Below are 22,558 nucleotides of genomic sequence, written 5' to 3' on the forward strand. Positions count from 1 at the left end.
GTTTTATTTATATTTTTAAGGCCAGGAGGGAGCATTATTATGATCCAAGATCAAAGAACGTCCCCTAATATTTTCCCCCCTAACTTCTGTTTCAAATATAGCATCTCTTTTAGAAAGACATTCAGCCTTCACTTAAACACTGCAAGTGATGGAGAATCCACCATATCCTTAGCTAAGCTGTTCCAACAATTAATTATGTTCACATTTTCCAGTCTCCATTCTGTAAAGTGGCTGTGTTGGAAAGGTATGCTGGCACCCTATGCTATATTTGGGCAGTTTTATTGCTTGCAGTGTAGAGGACTTAGACTGCAGATTGTATGGTGGTAGGTGCTATAGAAATACCTGCAAAGAATGAATAAATTAAATATGGTCTATACAATCTATATGACTGAGGGGGAAAAGGTTATGGTGCCATTTTACATTTAGGGTTGTTACTCATTTTTAATACATTTGTAGGAATAAAATGTTCAGTTGACATGACCATGAGGAATCTAACTTCAAGGTAAAAGGACCTAACAATTGTTATCCACACCAAAAGTAAAATCCCTGCAAGCTGCATGGAAACTTTTGAAAGAAACCAAAATAAAGGCTCAACTTAAATGTATATCCCAAATTAAAAAAACCTACTAAGAGAACCAAAAAAGAACCCCCATGTCTAAACAACAAAGTAAAAGAAGAAGTGAGAGGCAAAAATGCCTCCTTTAAAAAGTGGATATTAAATCCTAGTGAGAAAAATAGGAAGGAGCATAAATTCTGGCAAATGCAGAGTAAAAATATAATTAGGAAGGCCCCAAAGGAATTTGAAGCACAGCTAGCTAAAGACTCAAAGTAATAGCAAAATAAATAAATAAGTACATCAGAAGCAGGAAGCCTGCTAAACAACCAGTGGGGTCACTGAACAATCAAGATGCTAAGGGAGCACTGAAGGATAAGGCAATTGTGGCAAAACTAAATGAATTCTTTGCGTCGGTCTTCATGGTTGAGGATTTGAGGGAGATTCCCAAACCTGAGCCATTCTTTTTAGGTGAAAAATCTGAGGAACTGTCCCAGATTGAGGTGTTATTAGAGGAGGTTTTGGAACAAATTGAAAAACTAAACAGTAATAAGTCACTAGGACTAGATGATATTCACCAAGAGTTCTGAAGGAACTCAAATGTGAAATTGCAGGACTATGAACTGTAGTCTGTAACTAACTATTTAAATCTGCTTCTGTACCAAACGACTGGAGGATAGCTAATGTGATGCCAATTTTTAAAAAGGGCACCAGAGGTGACCCCGCCAATTACAGGCTTGTAAGCCTGACTTCAGTACCGGGCAAACTGGTTGAAACTATAGTAAGGAACAATTGTCAGACACATAGATGAACGTAATTTGTTTGGGAATAGTCAACATGGTTTTAGTAAAGGGAAATCTTGCCTCTCAAATTTATTAGAATTCTTTGAGGGGGTCAACAAGCATGTGGACAAGGGGGATCCAGTAGATATAGTGTACTTAGCTTTTAAGAAAGCCTTTGACAAGGTCCCTCATCAAAGGCTCTTAAGCAAAGTAAGCTGTCATGGGATAAGAGGGAAGGTCCTCTCATGATTGGGAACTGGTTAAAAGATGGGAAACAAAGGGTAGGAGTAAATGGTCAGCTCTCAGAATGGAGAGAGGTAAATAGTGGTGTCCCCCACGGATCTGTATTGGGTCCAGTCCTAGCCAATATATTCATAAATGATCTGGAAAAAGAGGTAAATAGTGGGGTGGCAAAATTTGCAGATACAAAAGTACTCAAGATGGTTAAATCCCAGGCAGACTGCAAAGAGCTACAAAAGGATCTCAAAACTGGGTGACTTGGCAACAAAAAGTTAGCTATTACCACTCAAGAAAGAAATCTTGGAGTCATTACAGATAGTTCTCTGAAAACGTCCACTCCAGTCAAAAAAGCAAACAATGTTGAATTATTAAGAAAGGGATAGATATTAAGACAGGAAATATCTCATTGCCTCTATATCAATCCTTGGTACACCCATATCTTGAATACTGTGTACAGATGTGGTCGCCTCATCTCAAAAAAATATATTTTGGAATTGGAAAAGGTTCAGAAAAGGGCAACAAAAATGATCAGAGGTATGGAGCATCTGCCATATGAGGAGAGATTAATAAGACTAGGACTTTTCAGCTTAGGGGGGGGAAAGATGACTAAGGGGGGATATGCTAGAGGTCTATAAAATCATGATTGGTGTGGAGAAAGTAAATAAGTGTTATTTACTCCTTCTCATAACATAAGAACTAGGGGTCACCAAATGAAATTAATAGGCAGCAGGTTTAAAAGAAACAAAAGGAAATATTTTTTCACACAACATACAGTCAACCTGTGGAACTTTTTGTCCGATGATGTTGTAAAGGCCAAGACTATAACAGGGTTAAAAAAAGAACTAGATAAATTCATGGAGGATAGGTCCATCAATGGCTATTAGCCAGGATGCGCAGGGATGGTGTCCCTAGCCTTTGTTTACCAGAAACTGGAAATGTGTAACAAGGGATGCATCACTTGATGATTACCTGTTCTGTTCATTCCCTCTGGGGCACCTGGCATTGGCCACTGTCAGAAGACAGGATACTGGGCTAGATGGACCTTTGCTCTGACCCAGTATGGCTGTTCTTATGTTCTTATCTTACTTCATGCTGCTCTGGGTAAATAAGCTGATCCTTAAGGGAATTAGGAAACGATGGAACAAAGTTGATTTAGCAGAAGAATTTTAGCCTTGCTAGAATTGAATTATCCTAATAATGAATGCATAGGGCCAACACTTCTTCTCACCAAAGTCAAATATTGTGTTGCTATTGACTTTAATGGGAATTGGATTTTGCTCCTAGTATGCAATAATTCCATACCAAACACACAAATATTTTTAAGTTACAATGTCAAACATTCAGATGTTAGAAAATGCCAAAATTAAAGTTGCCTCTGCAAAAAGAGTTTGTGAGTAAATAATTAGACTGTATCATAATGCACAAGGGGGCAGAATTGAAGTTGTTTGGGCAACCTTAATTCTAGCATTTCTTAACTTGATTTTGCATCCTTAAATACAAACCAAAAAAAAATGCAGATTTTTAAAATTTCTTATGAGATTTAAAAAAGAAAAGAAAAATCAGTTGGGTAACAACTTCCCACATGGGTCATTAGCATGGTTTGATTTACCTCTTCACCTAAATGAGTAGTAACTCAATCAACTGATAGAAATAGGATGTTATGCCCCATGTACATCAGTCATTTGATGGCAAAATGATACACTTTTTGCCAGTTGGTCACACAGTTATTCGCTAGACACCAGCACAATGCTGAGACTCTGGATTCCTGAATTCTATTCCTGGTTCATAGAGAAGAGTGATACAGTGATTAGAGAACAGAGTGAGAGTTAGGGGTCCTGAATGCTTTTTGTTAACGAAGCTTTCATTTATTTAGCCCTTATCATTTGTGTCTTTCAAAGGAAGTATGTAGGAGTAACCCCATTTTAAAGATACCATAGCTAGTTGCATATATTTGTCATATTCATTTCAATAGGCAATATGCTTAAAGGAATAACATATGACTCTGCCATATTAGAAACTTGGGTTGTATTTCCAATTTGCCCAGTGCAAGATCTTCTGCAAGCTCTCTGATCCTCAGTTACTTTCTCTGTAAAATGGGGAACATATGTTTGCCTTATTCCTAAGGTAGGGGCATGAGCTAAGGGTTGTGATTAATGCTAGTAACCTGGGGTCTTGTATCCAAGTCCAGTGCCTCCTCTTCTAGGCTAAAGAGTATTTTCTTGGGATAAAAGTGTTGGAGAAATAGCAGTAAGTGGAGGAGGAGGTAATCTTTGGTTGAATTGTTCCCCTGGCTAGAGCTCTAGCTTTGTGTGTTGTAGGTATTCACTAAGAGAGGCTCTATGGGGTCTGGGAACAAGGTGCAGTGCAGTTGGAACATTCACAAAATGAAGGGACAAGTGTGGAACAAGTTCTACTGCACATGTGGAAATGAGATTTTTCTCTGGCATATAATCCTGACAGATGTGTGGTCTTTCTTGGGGACAGACTGAATCTCTCCAGTCTCAGCATTGCCCCCTTGTACATTTCAAATTTCTGTTTCAAACCACATAAGCTGTAAAGAGGTTTGCAAATATTGCACTAATCACATTCTTGGTAATGGCCAAACATTTTTTTTGATCAAACCTAATATAATTTAAGTAAAATTGAACTTGAGACAGAGACTACACATGGAAAATGTCAGCCCAAATAGTTAAAATTTATAAAGTTACAAGCAACTGAAAACACAGCATTAAAATGAAAAGTGATCGGCAACCTTAACTATAGGCATCAATCCAGCTCCAACTGTTAAACATAGCACATATATTGACTTTTTATTGAATATAAGAGAATATCAAGATTTATTGATCTTGGTCAATATTTATCACTTGGGTCAATAAATTCTCAGTAGTCACTGAAATAGGAAGTCATTATTGTGAGAATTTGTGAAAACTCTAAACATTGGTCTGCACAGATATGAAATCAATGCTGCATTTCATAGAATATCTGACATCGCTAAAAATAGTTTAAATTGCAGTTCTAATAATAATCCAAATGTACTGATTTGTTTTAACCTCTTCTATTATGTATGGCTCTCCTCAGTGTATGTTGATACCCCAAGTGATATTAAACTCTTTCCACTCCTCCCTTAATTAAAAATGTCTCCATGCATGGATTTCATTGTCCATTAGTTGGCCATAAGTCTGATGAATTAATTAATGTGAGAAAAGGCAATAAAAACAGAGCTCTATAGGCGCACACACACCACATTATCTGTCTGGTTCAATCATGTACAACAGAGATAAGCCAAAGTTTTTAAAATACATCTCTCCAATCATTCTTGGTTGAGTCCACAGACAGAATTCTGTATTTAGTTATACTATTGTGACTCTTAACACTATTGTGACACTGAAACTAAGTGATTTTTTGCATAGGAGCAGAATTTGTCTCCAAGTTATCATATATTATAGTGGTGAAATAATAACCCATATATCTCATAATACAATGATGTTTAAAGTTCAACACACTGGTATACATTTTGCATTGAAATGATGTATTTTCAACTATTAAATACCTCTTCTTTTTTTCCTGCTTGTCTTCTTTAGTCCAGTCTAACCTCAGAAATGTTGTACATGAAAGAAAAGCAAAATACCCCACCAATATTCTTGGAAATTTTACTTCTGGCTAATAGCGGGTTTACAAAGGAAAGCTCAGTTAGAATATATTTATGGTATACTCTATTAATGTTTGAAAAATCTTGTTTTTCGGGCAAGCACCATTTTACACGTGAGATCTAATAAAAACACAGCAATAACTTTCTGCAGCCTGAAAGGCATTTTGATTGTCAGATATAGAATTATAAAGTGAAATAGGATCAGATATGTGCATGTACAGCATAGAAGGCTAAACATTTCTTATTCCTACAGTAGGATGCTGAATTGTGGAACAGATAACACTTCTAAGTGTTTCTTCAAGACAGCAGGAAGCTTTTTCTCTCATTTCTGTAGAGTCACAGAAATTGTGAACATATTAAAAGAAAATCTCCTGGATGACTATGGAGTAGATGTTTTCATAAACTGTCAGGAGAGAATGCCTTTCAGGACACAGACTGATAATCAGCAGGAGAGTTCTAACATGCAAGGTATACAGAACAAGTGTAGTCAATGACTCCATCAGGTGAATCAGAGTAAATAAAGTCAAGTTTCCAACAATTACAAGATTCCCAGTAAGTTTTGAGAAAAGAGTACAGAAGCAGAGCCCGGCTACTGAAGGGTTTTTTAGTGGCTTCTGGTTTTGCCTTTGTAGATCTTTCAGATGTATACTAGAGGCACTCAGTTAAACATTTTTGCATTTGATTGGTACAGATAATGAAGAAAAAAATATCACAAACATACCTGAGGCCTCCGGGCCCTCCTAGTCTTAAAGCAATGAGTAGTATAAAATCAGATTAAACATCTGATGAAGAAAAGGAAGGAATTCTCTTTTAACTTCTCAGCCTCCTCCTCAGAAAATTTTAGAAGTTACAGCTTCCTGCCAGTAAGACACTTGTGCTTTTAGTTTTGAAAACTCACAGTATGTCACTGCTTACTGCGTGCTATTTTCAGTGCCGGAAGTAAAAGTATGAACACAGGCACTTTTGTGCTAAACATCATAAGGCCCCTCTGAAGTTCACTGAGAGTCCAGAATTAAAATGCAGAAGGATCCAGCAAGCAAAATACAAGCTTATTATTTTCTATTTTCTAGTGGAAAATAAAGTACTTCTTGGCATGTAACCGAAGTGGTAAGAAAGTAATTCATCTTGTGTGAGAGTATTTTGCAAATGAAAGGGACATGCCGTCTGTTTAGGGAGTAATCAGGGAAGCAAATGATAAATTTAGAGCAGTCACAAAAATTATATAAAAGAGGAGAGGGTTTCAGCAGTCTGTGTTTTTGCTCTCCAGCAATGACTTTTCCGAATCTTTTCCTTGTTTCTGAACAGAAATGATACTGTGAGAGAACCATATCCATAGTATAGCTTTGTCTTGCCTCTTGTTTTCTGACACTTTATGAAATGTCTCATTTTATCTTCCTTGTAACTGACTAATAAAGCTAATTTTGATGCTTAGTTTTCACAAAAACCCCAAAACAAACCTTAGTCTACCATAATAGAGAATATAAAATGATTATAATTTGGGCTGTCAAATTATTTTAAAAGATAATTGCACTTAATTGTGAGATTAAAAATATAGTAGTGATTAAATCAGTTTTAATTGTACTATGCCAATTTCAATTTATTATGCATGTTTTTGGATGTATTCTACATTTTTCAAATATACTGATGTCATGGTAGGGGACTACTGTACAGCACCTAACTAGGAAAACACGAGGCTATTTTTAAATCAACTAACAAAATCATCCAAAGCACGGGACTTGGTGTTGGTGGGGTATTCAAACTACACAGACAGCCGGTACGGCAGGGTAGATTATCCAAACAAGTTCTTGGAATGCATTGGAGATCACTTTCTCCATCATTTGTAATACAAAGAAAAAAAAGTTACTGTGGGAGAGGCTCTTCCTCCTATTTGTCAGAATCAAATCTAGAACTAGTTGAGAATTTGAGGGTGGAAGGCAGCTTGCGTGAAAGTGATCATGAAATGATAGTGTTAATGATGCTGAGGTATGGTAAGAGGGAAAACAGCAGAATACAGACAATGGACTTCATGGATGCAGACTTTAGAAAACTCAGAGAATTGGTAAGTTCCTATGTGAATCAAGTCTAAAGAAAAAGGTTCAGGAGTTTTTATAAAGAGACATATTATTGAGGGAATAAGAGCAAACTATCTCAATGTGTAAGAAAGTTTGGTTATATGGTAAGAGACCACTCTGGCTTCACCAGGAGATCTTTAGCCACCTGAAACACAAAAAAAAGTTATACAAAAAAATGGAAACTAGGTCAAATTATGAAGGATGAATATAAATAAACCCACCACCACAAGCATGTACAAAATTAGAAAGGCCAAGGCACAAAATGAGATTAAATTAGCTAGGGACATAAAAGGTAACAAGAAAACATTTTACAAATACATTAGAAGCAAGAAGAAGCCTAAGGGCTGGGTAGGCCATTAATATGAGGAGAGAAAGATGATAACAGAAAACATAGCAATAGCCAAAGTGTTAAATGCCTTTTTTTGTTTTGTTTGTTTTTTCACCAAAAACTTTAGCAGTAATCATATGATAGTGCAGTGAACATCAGTTTAAAAGGGGTAGAATCTGAAGCTGAAATAGGGAAGAACAAGTTAAAAATTACTTAGAGAAGTTAGATATGTTCAACTTGGCAGGGCCTGATAAAATACTTCCTAGAATACATAAGGACCTGGCTGAAGAGATCTCTGAGCCATTACTGATTATCTATGAGAAATTGTGGAGGACAGGAGAGATCCCAGAGAACTGGAAAAGGGCAAATATAGTACCCTATATATAGAAAGGGGGAATAAGGACAACCCAGGGAATTATTGGTACCCATAAACATAATGGAGCAAATAACCAATCAATTTGTAATCACCTAGAAGATAAGGTAATAAGTAACAGTCAACATAGTCTTGTAAAGAACAAATCACTCAAACCAACCTTCTTTGACAAGGGTAACAAGCCTTGTGGATGTGGGGGGAAGCAACAGATGTGGTTTTTCTCAACTTTAGAAAGGTTTTTGATACTGTTTCACTTGAACTTCTCATAAACAAACTAGGGAAATACAGCCTAGATGAACCTACAATAATGTGGATGCACAGCTGGTTGGAAAACTGTACTCAGTAGTTATCAATGACTCACAATCAAGGTGAGTCTCTAGCTCTATTCAATACCTGCATCAATGATTTGGATAATGACAGAGTACACTCATAGAGCTTGTCGATGATACTAAGTTTGGAAGGTTGCAAGGGCTTTGGAGGACAGGATTAGAATTCAAAATGATCTTAAACTTCAGAAATGGTCTGAAATAAGTAAGATGAAATTCAGTAAGGACAAGTACAAAGTACTACACATAGGAAGGACTAATCAATTGCACCAGTATAAAATAGGAAATGATGCCTGGGAAGGAGTATTGCAGAAAAGGATCTGGGGGTCGGGTTACCAGATGTCCTGATTTTTATAGGGACAGTCCCGATATTTGGGCTTCGTCTTGTATAGGTGTTTATTACCCCCCGCACCCTATCCCAATTTTTCACATTTACTATCTGGTCATCGTATCTGGGGTTATATGGATCACAAACTAAAATAAACATGAGTCAACAATGTCATACTGTTTGCCCCCCCCCCCAAAAAAAAAAACAAACCATCATTCTAGGATGTTTTAGCAGGAATGCTATAAGCACAGATTAGGCCTCAATTGGAGTACTGTGTCCAGTTCTGGGCACCACACTTCAGGAAAGATGTGGGCAAATTGGAGAAAGTCTCAAGGAGAGCCACAAAAAATGATCAGAGGTCTAGAAAACATGACCAACAAAGGAAGGATTGAAAAAAATGGATTTGTTTAGTCTGAATAACAAAAGACTGAGTGGGGAATATAACAGTCTTCAAGTACGTTATAAAGAGGAGGGTAATAAATTGTACTTCTTGTCCACTGGGAACAGGACAAGAAGTAATGATCTTAAACCACAGCAAGGAAGATAAAGGTTAGACATTAGGCAAAACTTCCTTATTGTTAATAATTGAAATCAATTACAGAAAGAAATTGTGAAATGTCATTCATGTTATGTTTTTAAGGGCAGGTTAGACAAACAGCTGTCAGGGATGGTCTAGATAATACTTAGTCCTGTCTCAATGCAGGAGACTGGACTATATGATCTATCAAGGTCCCTTGCTGTCCTACATGTCTATAATTTCTATGACTGTCTAATTTGACCCATGTAGTTATTTGGGTATGTGATGCACTGGATGAGGTACACCAAATGTTGTGGCAGGCATGCGTCAGATGCTTAAATCTTGAAAGGTGTGTAGTAGGGGGTACTAATCAACATAGCAGTGGAGATTAGGGCTGTTAATTAATTGCAGTTAACTCACGCGATTAAGTTAAAAAAATCAATTAAAAATTAATCCCGATTAATCACATTGTTAAACAATAGAATACGAATTAAAATGTATTTAATATTTTGGATGTTTTCTACATTGTCAAATATATTGATTTCAATTACAACACAGAATACAAAGTGTACAGTGTTCACTTCATATTTATTTTTGATTACAAATATTTGCACTGTAAAAAAACAAAAGAAATAGTATTTTTCAATTCACCTAATACAAGCACTGTAGTGAAATCTCTTTATCATGAAAATTGAACTTACAAATGTAGAATTATATACAAAAAATAACTAAATAAAACAATGTAAAACTTTAAAGCCTACAAGTCTACTCAATCCTACTTCAACCAATCGCTCAGTCAAACAAGTTTGGTTACAATTTGCAGGAGATAAAGCTGTCCACTTCTTGTTTACAGTCTCACCTGAAAGTGAGAACAGGCGTTCAAATGGCACTTTTGTAGCCAGCATTGTAAGGTATTTACATGTCAGAAAGGCTAAACATTTGTATGCCCCTTCATTCTTTGGCCACCATTCTAGAGGACATGCTTCCATGCTGATGATGCTGTGACTGAACTCCTAGGGGGAGAATTGTATGTCTCCTGTTCTGTTTTACTTGCATTCTGCCATATATTTCATGTCAGCAGTCTTGGATGATGATCAGAACATGTTTGTTTTAAGGACACTTTCACAGCAGATTTGGCAAAACACAAAGAAGGTAACAATATGAGATTTCTAAAAATAGCTACAGCACTCAACCCAAGGTTTAAGAATCTGAAGTGCCGTCCAAAACCTGAGAGGGATGAGGTATGGAGCATGATTTCAGAAGACTTAAAAGAGCAACACTCAGATATATGGAAACTACAGAACCCGAACTACCAAAAAAGAAAATCAGCCTTCTGTTGGTGGCTTCTGACTCAGATGATGAAAATGAAGCTCTGCTTTGGATCATTATGGAGCAGAACCTGTCATCAGCATGGACACGTCCTCTGGAATGGTGGTTGAAGCATGAAGGGACATATGAATTTAGCGCATCTGGCACGTAAATATCTTGCGGCACCGGCTAAAATAGTGTCATGTGCACGCCTGTTCTCACTTTCAGGAAACATTGTAAACAAGAAGTGGGCAGCATTATCTCCTGAAAATTTTTACCAAATTTGTTTGACTGAGTGATTGGCTGAAGTAGGACTGAGTGGACTTGCATGCTCTAAAATTTTACATTGTTTTATTTAGGGGTTTTTTTTGTACATTCTACATTTGTAAGTTCAATTTTCATGATAAAGAGATTTCACTACAGTACTTGTATTAGGTGAATTGAAAAATACTATTTCTTTTGTTTTTTACAGTGCAAATACTTTTAATCAAAAATAAATATAAAGTGAGCACTGTACACTTTGTATTCTGTGTTGTAATTTAAATCAATATATTTGGCAATGTAGAAAACATCCAAACATATTTAAATAAATGGTATTCTATTGTTTAACAGTGCGATTTAATTGTGCAATATTCTTTTTAATTGATTGTCAGCCCTAGTGGAGCTATATCTGGAGGATTTTCATCTGTTTTGGCAGGACCTATGGGGCAGGGTGATGATTTGGGTTGGTGTTTCCTAGTCTGTGGGGAGCTTGCTTTTGATGTGTTTTTTTTTTTTGGGGGGGGGGGAGTTGAAGGCCAGAAGAGTTCAGGAAAATTTTTCAGGACATGGTCATCATAGATACAATTTTTTGTACACAAGTGGTTGAAATTTTCTCATCAACTAGAGAGAGCATAAATTCCAAGATATCTATTTGTTCTCTATATTCATTTCATCTGGCTTCATTTGGACCCATTTTAATTATTTTGTGAAGTGAAACATTACCTTATGGTATTTTTTTTAAAGTGGGTATTTTGTAAATAACTGCATTTTTTTTTTTTTTTTTTTACTTATTTATTGGCAGCTAATTTTATATAAGGAAAGGAAATGTAAATTACTATAATTTGACTGCATTATTTCTGAGTGAAACTCAGGTTTAACAAACCTGGTTAAGGTCTGAAAAACTTGCAAGGGGATTATTTTCTTTCCCTGCATAAAGCTACACCAGCAATTCAGTGTTTTTGTTGTCGTTGTTTGTTTCCCCCGGCCCCGGCAAATTTAGCCCTTTATTCTGTTCACAAATTGTCCACGTATCAATTGTGGATTTTTATCATTTTGGCCCTGCCCTGCAAAGTGTTCTGCATGGGTACAGAGGTCCTCCTATACAAAACAGCTTGCGGAATTGTGGCCTTGTTCATTACTTGCATTGGTGTAATTAATCATTTGTGCAAATTAATTTCTAGATGCACTGACAGCAAAATATTCATTCAGCTATTCACTTCTGATGATTTGATATTTGCACTGTGAGATTACTAACTTAAATCACACAGAGCTGTTTTTATTTCCTGATCAAATGACCTGACTTACATGTCCCTATCTTTTTTTTTTTTCCTTCAAGAAGGATGTGTCTGTAGATTTTTTTTACTTTAACTAGTCAATGGCTAACCCTTCATCTGAGGATCAAGAAGTTGCTCTGGATTTAATAGATTTCTTCTTGAATTTGGCAATTCCATATTTTGCAGGTTCCTCATTAGAAAATGAGATTACAGGATGCCTATGCTGGACTTGGCATAAAATTTCTTCTTCACCTGATAGCTCGTAAAAGTTACTTTTGACAGAAGTCTCCCCTGAAGATGATCAGGAGGTGAAAGGTTTTCTGTTGATATGCTTAGGTTCGCTTCTAGCCTTTAATTTGACCCATTGAGCACATGCTAAAATACAACTTGCTTTGTCCTGACTAGAATTCAGAGCATGTTGGAGTAAGTTAACTAATGTGAGGTTTCAGAGTAACAGCCGTGTTAGTCTGTATTCACAAAAAGAAAAGGAGTACTTGTGGCACCTTAGAGACTAACCAATTTATTTGAGCATAAGCTTTCGTGAGCTACAGCTCACTTCATCAGATGCTTATGCTCAAATAAATTGGTTAGTCTCTAAGGTGCCACAAGTACTCCTTTTCTTTTTAACTAATGTGATCTAACATCACACCTTTAAAGTTTAGGCTAGACCAAGATTTAAAGTCAGATTTTCCTTCTTACTTCTGAAGTGGTAGTTCTCGGAAGGAATTGTAACTTCCTAAGAAATGTGAATCTGCATCGGATTCAGAGCATGTGAATAGGTGCAAAATACCATCTGACGACACAGACTTTTTAGAGCTTAAGATGTCTGTCTCCAGAACTGTCTGTCACATCACAGCACTTCCTTAAAGAATAAAGTGAGAGGTCTAGCCTCTAGCAGATGACCTGAAGGGCTACACATGTAAGACTATGCTGTGAAAGCCCTCTTTCTGTATCTGCAAAGAGTGGAGATATATGGATGGCATGACAGTGGTATGATGAGATTTGCTGCATTAGAAATACTTTTGCTCTTACTATTTGTGTCATCCTTCATTATTTCTCCAGTGGAGATGAAAGTTAACTCAGAACCAACAATAACGTAGAAATAGGCAGAACACAGCAATATCCTCACTCATTGAGGAGATGGGAAAAGGCTGTGGACAGAAACTGGTGATGGGAATTTACCTAGGCTATCTACACAGACCTGCAGCCAGGAGTCTAAGTTGTTCAGGGCAACTATATCTGCATTTCCCCTTTGTGGTTCAGCAAGGGCACTCTGTCTCAGACTTCCAGCTCCTAGTCATTGCCTTTTTTGGGTAGAGACCCATGTCTGTCTCTCTTCTGACCAGAGTATTTTCAGGATAAATGGTTCCTTGCCTTGACTGTGTTACTCTGAACAAAAGATGGGGAGCCTAAACAGAGACTAATAATAGCATAACTGTTGGCAATTACTCCATCACAAAGTACTTCCTATGCATGCACATTTATTCTTAGGATAAAAGCATTACAGAGAAAATATATTCAAAGCAATAAAAGAATAAGCTTACCAGAGTTCTCTGCAACTGTCTCCAACTTGGGTTCTTAGACCTCACTCCCCTCCAAGGGGTCTTTTCTATGGTCACAACTCCATAACACCCTCAGGTCAGAACTACAATACTCATGAAAAAATTAGCCCATCCTTTACACCATTCAGGGGTCCTTTTCTGGAGTTTTCAGCAGCATGTAAACAGTAGGCAATGAGTTTTTCCTCAATGCACAGCTTCAAAACTTAGAGGGGGGTCATTTGCATTGACTTCAACACAAATATTTCTTAGGAAATCCACTTAACAAATATTGTTCCAAAATCCTTTCAAGGTCCTACTCCTTCCCAGAGATTGCATTAGTCAATCTACAGGAGAAGTTACATATTTTCACAATACAATACACACAATTGTGTTTTTAATACAATGGACCCCAAAAGTATTAAGCTTAGTTAAATAATGTTTATCTTAATTCCATAAGGTTTGTCCAAGACACTGCAGAATATTGTCATATCTGTTATATGCGCATCAAAGTTGTATCTACTCTGTGTAAACCCTGCTGCTGTAGTGTTGCTGTGTTGAACTACTAGGATTATGTTAATGTGAACTAGGTACCTTTTAGTTTGCTCTAGCAGGGTCTACATGGGGCAGTTACAACACACTTTAGTGCACGCTACAATTCATACTCCCATAGTCCTGACTGTGAGGCCATGTAGATGAGCCGTAAGTAGGGCATGCTAAGTGCATACAGAAGAGAAAGGACAATAGGAGGCTACTGGAAGTTAGAGGTTAACAGGAAAGAAAGTAGAACTGATTAAATGGACTGGCCAGCTATGATAAGCACACCTATCCCATGAAATGGGGAACCATTGGCCAGAAGCAGATAAGCTTGCAGCAATAGATGGCACAGAAAGATGGGCTAGGGTAAGCTGCACTGTGTGCACAACTTTCAAAGCTATGAAAAAGTTAAGCAAGTTTTTTGCTGCCTTAAAATGGCCATATTGAGAGGGAGAGGGCTTCCCATGATTGTGAGAGGAAATCTCCCAAATAATTTACTCTGAGGAGAACAGAACATCATCTCCCAGACTGTGGTCAAAGCAAATTAGCTCAGCGGCGACCACCAAATTGGGGGACGACTGATTGTATGAGAAAATAAATGGAACATTAAAGTAAGTTCTTGGCAATAAAGGGTAAGAACCACATAAAATCACCCTGGCTATGTGTTTGGCTAGTGATGCACATCCCAATGTGTTTTACTGATGTATAGATAGATAAAACAATGATTTTTAATACATCTACTAATTACCACCAGAACTTTTTGTTATAAACATTCAAAGTAAATAATTAGGACTGCCATATTGTGACAAATAAAATTACCCTGATATCTTTTCCCTGAATCTCGCAGGTCACAGTCCACTACTTCCAACAGAGAGGTATCTCACAGAAAGATGGTACCTTTCAGCAGACACTGTCACCTTGACTGTTGTCACAGCTTCCCTCCAAGACACATGAAAGACCTAACATCAGCTATCTCTACAGGGGAGAACCTCTGCTTGCTGACAGTAAAATCTGTATCACAATCAAAAGGAATAGGCAAACTAGGTCAGCTACAGTTAAGCAACAACCTGAACATTTGCCCATCACTTTTGAAACAAATGTTTTTGAAGGTTGGAAGAAGCTGAGTTTAAAAACAAATGAAATTTTAATTTTCATACTAGTGAATATTACCTGGGTATTTGGGGCAGGGGCTGGGGGAGGGGAGAGTGACAGAATTCCAGCTGATTTTTTTTTCATATTTTTACCTGGCCAGAAGAAATTTTATATAGTCAAGAGCGCTGGATATTTCCATTAGGTGCTTATCTGGATAGTTAAAATAAGGTGCCAAAAATGGGTACTTATCAAAATCACTAAATAATTTTGAGGTTTTGCCCATTAACCAATCTTTCTAAACAACCTGCAATTCAACCTCATTCCACCCTTTTGCCAGGGAGTTTAGTATTGCATTACTGTTTAAATATAATGAAATGAGACCTTTTTAATGTTTTTATTGTGATGGCTTAGTGGGTTAGGGTTAGTGGAAGAGAATTGCAGCAGAAGTTTGTTTAAATATTCAGAATAGAATAATTACTCTGTTTGAAGAACTCAAGTTGTTTTCCCCCGCTTAAACAAGCATTGGCTATAACACTTTCTTTTGATGAAAGAAAATGACAACTGGCAACCTTTAAAAAAATAAGATTTTAAAATAAAACAAATTAAAGTAGGACAAGCTCTCAATTTAGCACAATAGAGGGCAGGCATCACTGAAAAACTGCTTTCTAATGATACCACTCTGGTAGATTCATCCAGCTGTATTAGTGGTTGTGATGTTTGTATACCCCACACTGTAGAACAAGGGGCTAAGGAGCAGATCTGGTTCAGGCAGTGCTGCCGTGCCACACCTGCAGAGACTGCACAAGCTGGAGGTGAGGTTCAAAAGAGAAGCAGAGCCACTTGGAGAAGGCAGGGGGTAGAAGGAAGCTCTCCTCTGAGGTCAGGGGAAGTACTGCCTGGAGTTCTCATTGCCTGACATCTGGCAACACAAACCTCATATAGCTTGCAGAGGAGAGACTAGTGAGACTGATTGCGAAGGTCAGAAACTTTCTTTGTGGTTCTTTAATTTGCTGTGGGAGAAAAAGTTATTCTGCAAGTTTGGAGGGTCTAAGCCCATGTTAAACTGGGACCTAGGGCTCTGAGCCCAATTGCTTTCCTGTGTGCCCAGGGCCCCAGCTTGACTAGGTTCTGGAAGTCCTCTGGTTGTATCCCAAAGTTCCCTGTGGCAGAGGAGCAGCACAGTTGGCCAGAAGTGCCATTACTGCCTGGCTGAGCATGTTCCCCATTCCTGCTCCTCTCCTGGTAGCAGCAGTTCCGGCTTCATCTCCTCCCCACTGCTGTGCAGAGCTTGCCCAGAGCAGGAAGCAATGCTGACACATGGGAGGCACCCCTTAGTTGTACTGAGCCAGGAGCCTTGCCATTCCCCTTTCCTGCAAGGCAGCTGCTTGGCGCCTGCTCTGCTCTCTGGCCCTTGCTCCCGGCCTTCCCCTGCCCCTCTTGGGGCTGCATATGCAGAAGCACTTGGGCTTTCAGGGCAGTAAATGGGAATCAGCCCCAGTTAGATATATCCAGTTACAGATATATATGTAAAGGGGAGTTCGTCAAGGAGGGAGACAACTTGTTGCTCCCTCGCCTGACTACTAGGCAACACCGATAGTGAGTGTTCCCCTTTACAGTGGACTTCAGAAAAATCTGTATGTATTCCTTGCCCATTATGTGGAGGTTTCACCATAGTGAAGGATGTCTTAATGTGGGAATTTTTGGCATCCCAAAGGAGAAGTCAGACAAATCTTTTTTCACCTTCAGGGCAAAAAATGTGATTCAAACCTTATAATTTTTCTTCTTGCCTTGTTTAAAATTATCCTTCTAACGTACAGAATGGGCTGACTATACAGAGAGAGAGGCTTAAATTGGATTTCAGTGATGGATAAGCTTTGTGCTGGGCCTCTGCACAGAGTTGAATTTTACACACTGAACATAAGAACCCTGAAACTAGAGCAGAGTATGGAAAAAGAATGAGTATTGCACCACAAACAAAGCTGCCTTTTTTTTTTTTAATTTTAGGAAGATTTATGGATCTTAGAGAAGGTGAAAAAATAAATCACAAGTGCAGCATGGTCATTAAAGGGAGAGAGAGAAAGAGGGGGGAAAGAAAATAATCACTTTGTAAAACTACTGAACATTTTGGCAAGAGGTTAATGGAAACCAGTCAAATGGCCTCCAAGTGTCCCCATTGCTGGCAAATTGATGTGTTTTATGGCACTGCTCTATAAATGAGATCTGTCTCTAGAAACGCAAATAGTTGGCTAATAGATAAATTGTCAATACATACTGATCCAGAATATATTAGCATCTTTCCTGGATTTTGAACAGTGCCAACAGAATGGGAATGTGGTGTACACTGGAATTGGCTTCTTGTGTGTATGTCTTTACATGGTGCTTTTATCACTGTGCAATGAGCAGTATTAGGGAAGGTTATCTCCGGGAGTTTCATTCTTAGAAAGGGCTTTAATCTGATGAATTCTCAGCTCATCAATGATACCAAAAAAAAACAAACAAACCTCAAACAAAAAAAACGCCCCTACATATTTATGTAACCTACAATTTAATAGAAATAGTATAAGAAATTGAGGGATATTTAGATACTGACCTAATATGCAGGTTCAACTTTGTTCAGATGGATGCACAATAAAAGGAAATATATACACACACACATTCCTGTTTCATATATTGCAGGCAGTGGACACAGTGGAAGTCTATAAGTGTAAGGATTACTTCAGGCTAGAGCAGCAGTCCATGCTTTCCAAGGATAGGGAGGGAGAGGACCCTACATACAGACCAGCCAATGGGTCCTAGCAGAAATAGTGGGAAGGTGCATTACAGCCTCTTTAAGGATTGTGTAGTGGCTGTCTTCCCCTGGATTCTAGTAGATGTTGAGCCTGACCCTAAGTCAACGAGAATCTCTCATTGGGGTGTACATAAGAATGGCCATATTGGGTGAGACCAATGATCTGTCTAGCTGGTATCCTGTCCTCTGACAGTCACCAGTGCCAGAGGCTTCAGAGGGAATGGACAGAACAGGACAATTATTGAGTGATCCATCCCATCATCCAGTTGCAGCTTCTGGCAGTCAGAGGCTTAGGGACACCCAGGGTTTCACTCCTAATCATTTTTGTTTTCCTTCTTTGTACTTTTTCCAGTTCTAATATATATTTTGAGATGGTTTGACCAGAACTGCACACAGAGTTCAATGTGTGGTCATACCATGGATTTATATAGTGGCATTAAGATATTTTCTGTTTTATTATTTATACCTTTCCTATTCGTTTCTAACATTTGTTAGCTTTTTTGACTGCCACTGAACACTGACCAGATGTTTTTAAATATTTACCTATGATGACTCCAAGATCTCTTGAGTGGTAACAGTTAATATAGACCCCATCATTACGTATGTATAGTTGGGATTATGTTTTCCAGAGTGCATTACTTTGCATTTATCAGCACTGAATTTCATCTGCCATTTTGTAACCTAGTCAGACAGTTTTGTGAGATCCCTTTTGAGATCACAAATCAGATGTCAAGAATTATAACATTCATAAACCAGTCGGAGAACACTTCAATCTCTCTGGTCACGCGATCACAGACATGAAGGTCGCTATCTTAAAACAAAAAAACTTCAAATCCAGACTCCAGCGAGAAACTGCTGAATTGGAATTCATTTGCAAATTGGATACTATTAATTTAGGCTTAAATAGAGACTTGGAGTGGCTAAGTCATTATGCAAGGTAGCCTGTTTCCTCTTGTTTTTTCCTACCCCCCCCCCAGATGTTCTGGTTTAACTTGGATTTTAACTTGAAGAGTGGTCAGTTTGGATGAGCTATTACCAGCAGGAGAGTGAGTTTGTGTGTGTATGGGGGTGGGGGGGATGTGAGAACCTGGATTTATGCAGGAAATAGCCCAGCTTGATTGTCATGCACATTGTGTAAAGAGTTGTCACTTTGGATGGGCTATCACCAGCAGGAGAGTGAATTTGTGTGGGGGGGTGGAGGGTGAGAAAACCTGGATTTGTGCTGGAAATCACTTTAGATAAGCTATTACCAGCAGGACAGTGGGGTGGGAATAGGTATTGTTTCATATTCTCTGTGTATATATAAAGCCTGCTGCAGTTTCCACGATATGCATCTGAGGAAGTGAGCTGTAGCTCACGAAAGCTTATGCTCTAATAAATCGGTTAGTCTCTAAGGTGCCACAAGTCCTCCTTTTCTTTTTGAGATCCCTTTGTAACTCTTCTCAGTCAACTTTGGACCTAACTATCTTGAGTAATTTTGTATTGTCTGAAATACACTGTTTACCCCTTTTTCCAGATTGTCTGAGTATGTTGAATACCTCTGATCCCAATAAAGATCCCTGGGAGACCCCACTATTTACCCCTCTCCATTCTGAAAATGGACCATTTATTCCTACCCTTTGTTTTATGTCTTTTAACGCGTCACTGATCCATAAGGATCTTCCCTCTTATCCCATGACTGCTGACTTTGCTTAAGAGCCTTTGATGAGGGACTTTGTCAAAGGTTTTCTGAAAGTTCAAGCACATTATTATATCCACTGGATCACCCTTGCCTGTATGTTTGTTGACCGCCTAAAAAAATCCTAATAGATTGATGAAGCATGATTTCCCTTCACAAAAGTTGTGTTGATTCTTCGCCAATATTTTATGTTCATTGATATGTCTGATAATTCCATTCTTTACTATAGTTTCAACCAATTTGTCTAGTACTGAAGTTTGGCTCATTGACTTGTAATTGCCAGGATCGCCTCTGGAGCTTTTTTCAAAAATTGCTGTTACATTAACTATCCTTCAGTCATTTTATACAGAGGCTGATTATCTATCATATCATAGTTATCTATCATAGTTAGTTCTCCAATTTAAAATTTGAGTTCATTCTGAATTCTTGGATGAATACCATCTGGTCCTGGTGATTTATTACTGTTTAATTTATCAATTTGTTCCAAAACTACCTTTAATGACACCTCAATCTCTGATAATTCATCAGATTTGTCACCTAAAAAGAATGGCTTAGATGTGAGAATCTCCCTCATATACTTTGCAGTGCAGATTGATGCAAAAAATCCATTGAGTTTCTCCTCCACTGCTTTGTCTTTCTTGAGTACTCCTTTTGCACCTTGATCATTCAGTGGTCCCACTGATAGTTTGGTAATCTTCCTACTTCTGATGTACTTAAAAAAAAATTGCTCTAAGCTTTTGTCTTTTGCTAGTTGTTCTTCAAATTCTTTTTTGGCCTGCCTAATTATACTTGTAAACTTGACTTCCCAGAGTTTATGCTCCTTTCTATTTTCCCCAGTAGGATTTATCTTCCAATTTTGAAGGATGCCTTTTTTGCCTCTACCCGCCTCTTTCAGTTTGTTTAGTGATTGTGTTTTGGATTATGGCCATTGTCCTTATCTGAGATACACCATCCCAATGAAATCACTGGGAGGCATTGTATCTGTGCATCTCCCTTTCACAATATAGCTTGAAGCCCTTATGTTGAATAAAAATATTTCCCTTTTTGCCCTTTTGTTGGTAATGACATCCACACAGCTAAATCCTACCTCCCCCATTAGAACTATTATAAGCAACAAGTATTAACAATAAATCCAGAAACCATAAATTGGTCAATTATCTTTAGCCAAAAGGTGTGCATACAATATGCAATATCAATGGATGAATAACACAATAATCCCATTTCCTTATAGATAGGATAATTGCTTTAAGTAGCCACCACAAGCTGTAACTTCCCTTTTGACAAATCGGACCCCTTCCCTTGGTAATCGTGACAATCAATTTCATTATCTGGTTTTTAATATTGTTCCTTAATTGTGTGCATTTATGTACTATTTATGTTTTTCCTCCTCCATCTTTGACTCTGCATTTCCATATTGTGGAATCCTTTTTGAATGGGGATAGGAGTTTAATGAATCACAACAAAACATAATTACTTTGGGAAAAGTGTAGACTTAGTAAATGTGTGAAAATTAGTGGAAATGGTGCATAACCTTCTTAATGAAAATAATCTGAACATTATAGTGTAGTCATGCCTTTCCAAAGGTGAATCTTTCTTTTTCTAAACAGTGCAATTAATATTGCTATTATGGAGTGCATTGTGTCAGAAAGAGAACATACTCAAATTCTGTCACTCTTTCCATTCATTGCACAGGCTAAAACCCAGGGGAATGGGCTCAGGGCAAGGGAATCTCCTGAAGAATCCCCTTTCAGAGGGGATCCCCCTCTACATTTTTCTGCTAGAGGTTGATACCCCCCCCCCCGCCACACACACACCCTGGAATATGTCACAGAGCCAATTTGGGACCCCTGTATATCCTAAGATAGGCACCAGAGACTAGAGTAATTCTGCTCCACCACAAAAGTTCTGGCCCCTGGTTGTTCCACTGTTTCCTGGTGGTAGAATTAAGCCATGCTGCCATGAACTCCCTCTGGCTGCAGCAGCTGCACCTGCACCCAGATGCCTCCTTAAACAGGGATCCCTACTGCTGAGTTGTTTACTAAGTTGGACTGATTGTAGTTTTATTTTCTTCACAAAGGTTACCACAATGAGTTAATTGAAACTAGGTTTATTTGATTTTTACAAGAATTAGTATAGTAATTAGTTTTGTGTGTGATTAATCCCAGTCACACTTGAGAGCTGGGATTTCATTTTTTTTTTACCCAGAAGGCACATCTTTAAATTGCTGCATTCTTCATACCTAGTTCAAACTGAAAAGATTACTAGTTGAAAGCAAAGAAAAATAAAGGTTGAGATAAACCTGTTTCCCTATTGGAAACAGGCTAAGTGGGATTATTTCAAAGGAAAGAGTTAACGCTCACACTCTTTCTGCATTAGGCTACCTCCTACACTTGGAGGTAGGATGTTGATTCCCACAAGAACAAATGAATATAAACTGGTGATTGGGAAGTTTAGACTTGAAATTAGATGAAGGTTTCTAACCATCAGAGGAGTGAAGTTTTGGAATAGCCTTCTGAGGGAAGCAGTGAGGGCAAAAGATCTATCTGGCTTTAAAATTAAACTTGATAAGTTTATGGAGGAGATGGTATGATGGGATAACATGATTTTGGTAATTAATTGATCTTTAAATATTCATGGTAAATAGGCCTAATGGTCTGTGATGGGATGTTAGATGGGGTGGGATCTGAGTTACTACAGACAATTCTTTCCTGGGTAACTGGCTGGTGAATCTTGCCCATATGCTCAGGGTTTAGCTGATCGCCATATTTAGGGTCAGGAAGGAATTTTCCTCCGGGGCAGATTGGAAGAGGCCCTGGAGGTTTTTCGCCTTCCTCTGTAGCATGGGGCACGGGTCACTTACTGGACGATTCTCTGCTCATTGAAGTCTTTAAACCATGATTTGAGGACTTCAATA

At 38.1% G+C, this 22,558-nt stretch overlaps 1 protein-coding gene across 10 annotated transcripts in view; it reads right to left on the reverse strand.

Annotated features, from left to right (window-relative positions):
* LOC140906869 (cadherin-19-like) overlaps positions 1–22,558 on the reverse strand; it is a 169,266-nt gene that overhangs the window by 95,785 nt on the left and 50,923 nt on the right. Inside the window, exon 1 of one of the 10 annotated variants that reach the window (XM_073331702.1) lies at positions 5,946–5,964. The exons of the other annotated variants lie outside the window; for them this stretch is intronic. The gene's annotated coding sequence lies outside the window, so the exon portion shown is untranslated. Of the gene's footprint in view, positions 1–5,945; positions 5,965–22,558 lie in introns of those variants that run through there. 10 annotated transcript variants of the gene reach the window in all.

The sequence above is a fragment of the Lepidochelys kempii genome, chromosome 2, assembly GCF_965140265.1.
Source record: "Lepidochelys kempii isolate rLepKem1 chromosome 2, rLepKem1.hap2, whole genome shotgun sequence".
Classification (NCBI taxonomy): Eukaryota; Metazoa; Chordata; order Testudines; family Cheloniidae; genus Lepidochelys; species Lepidochelys kempii.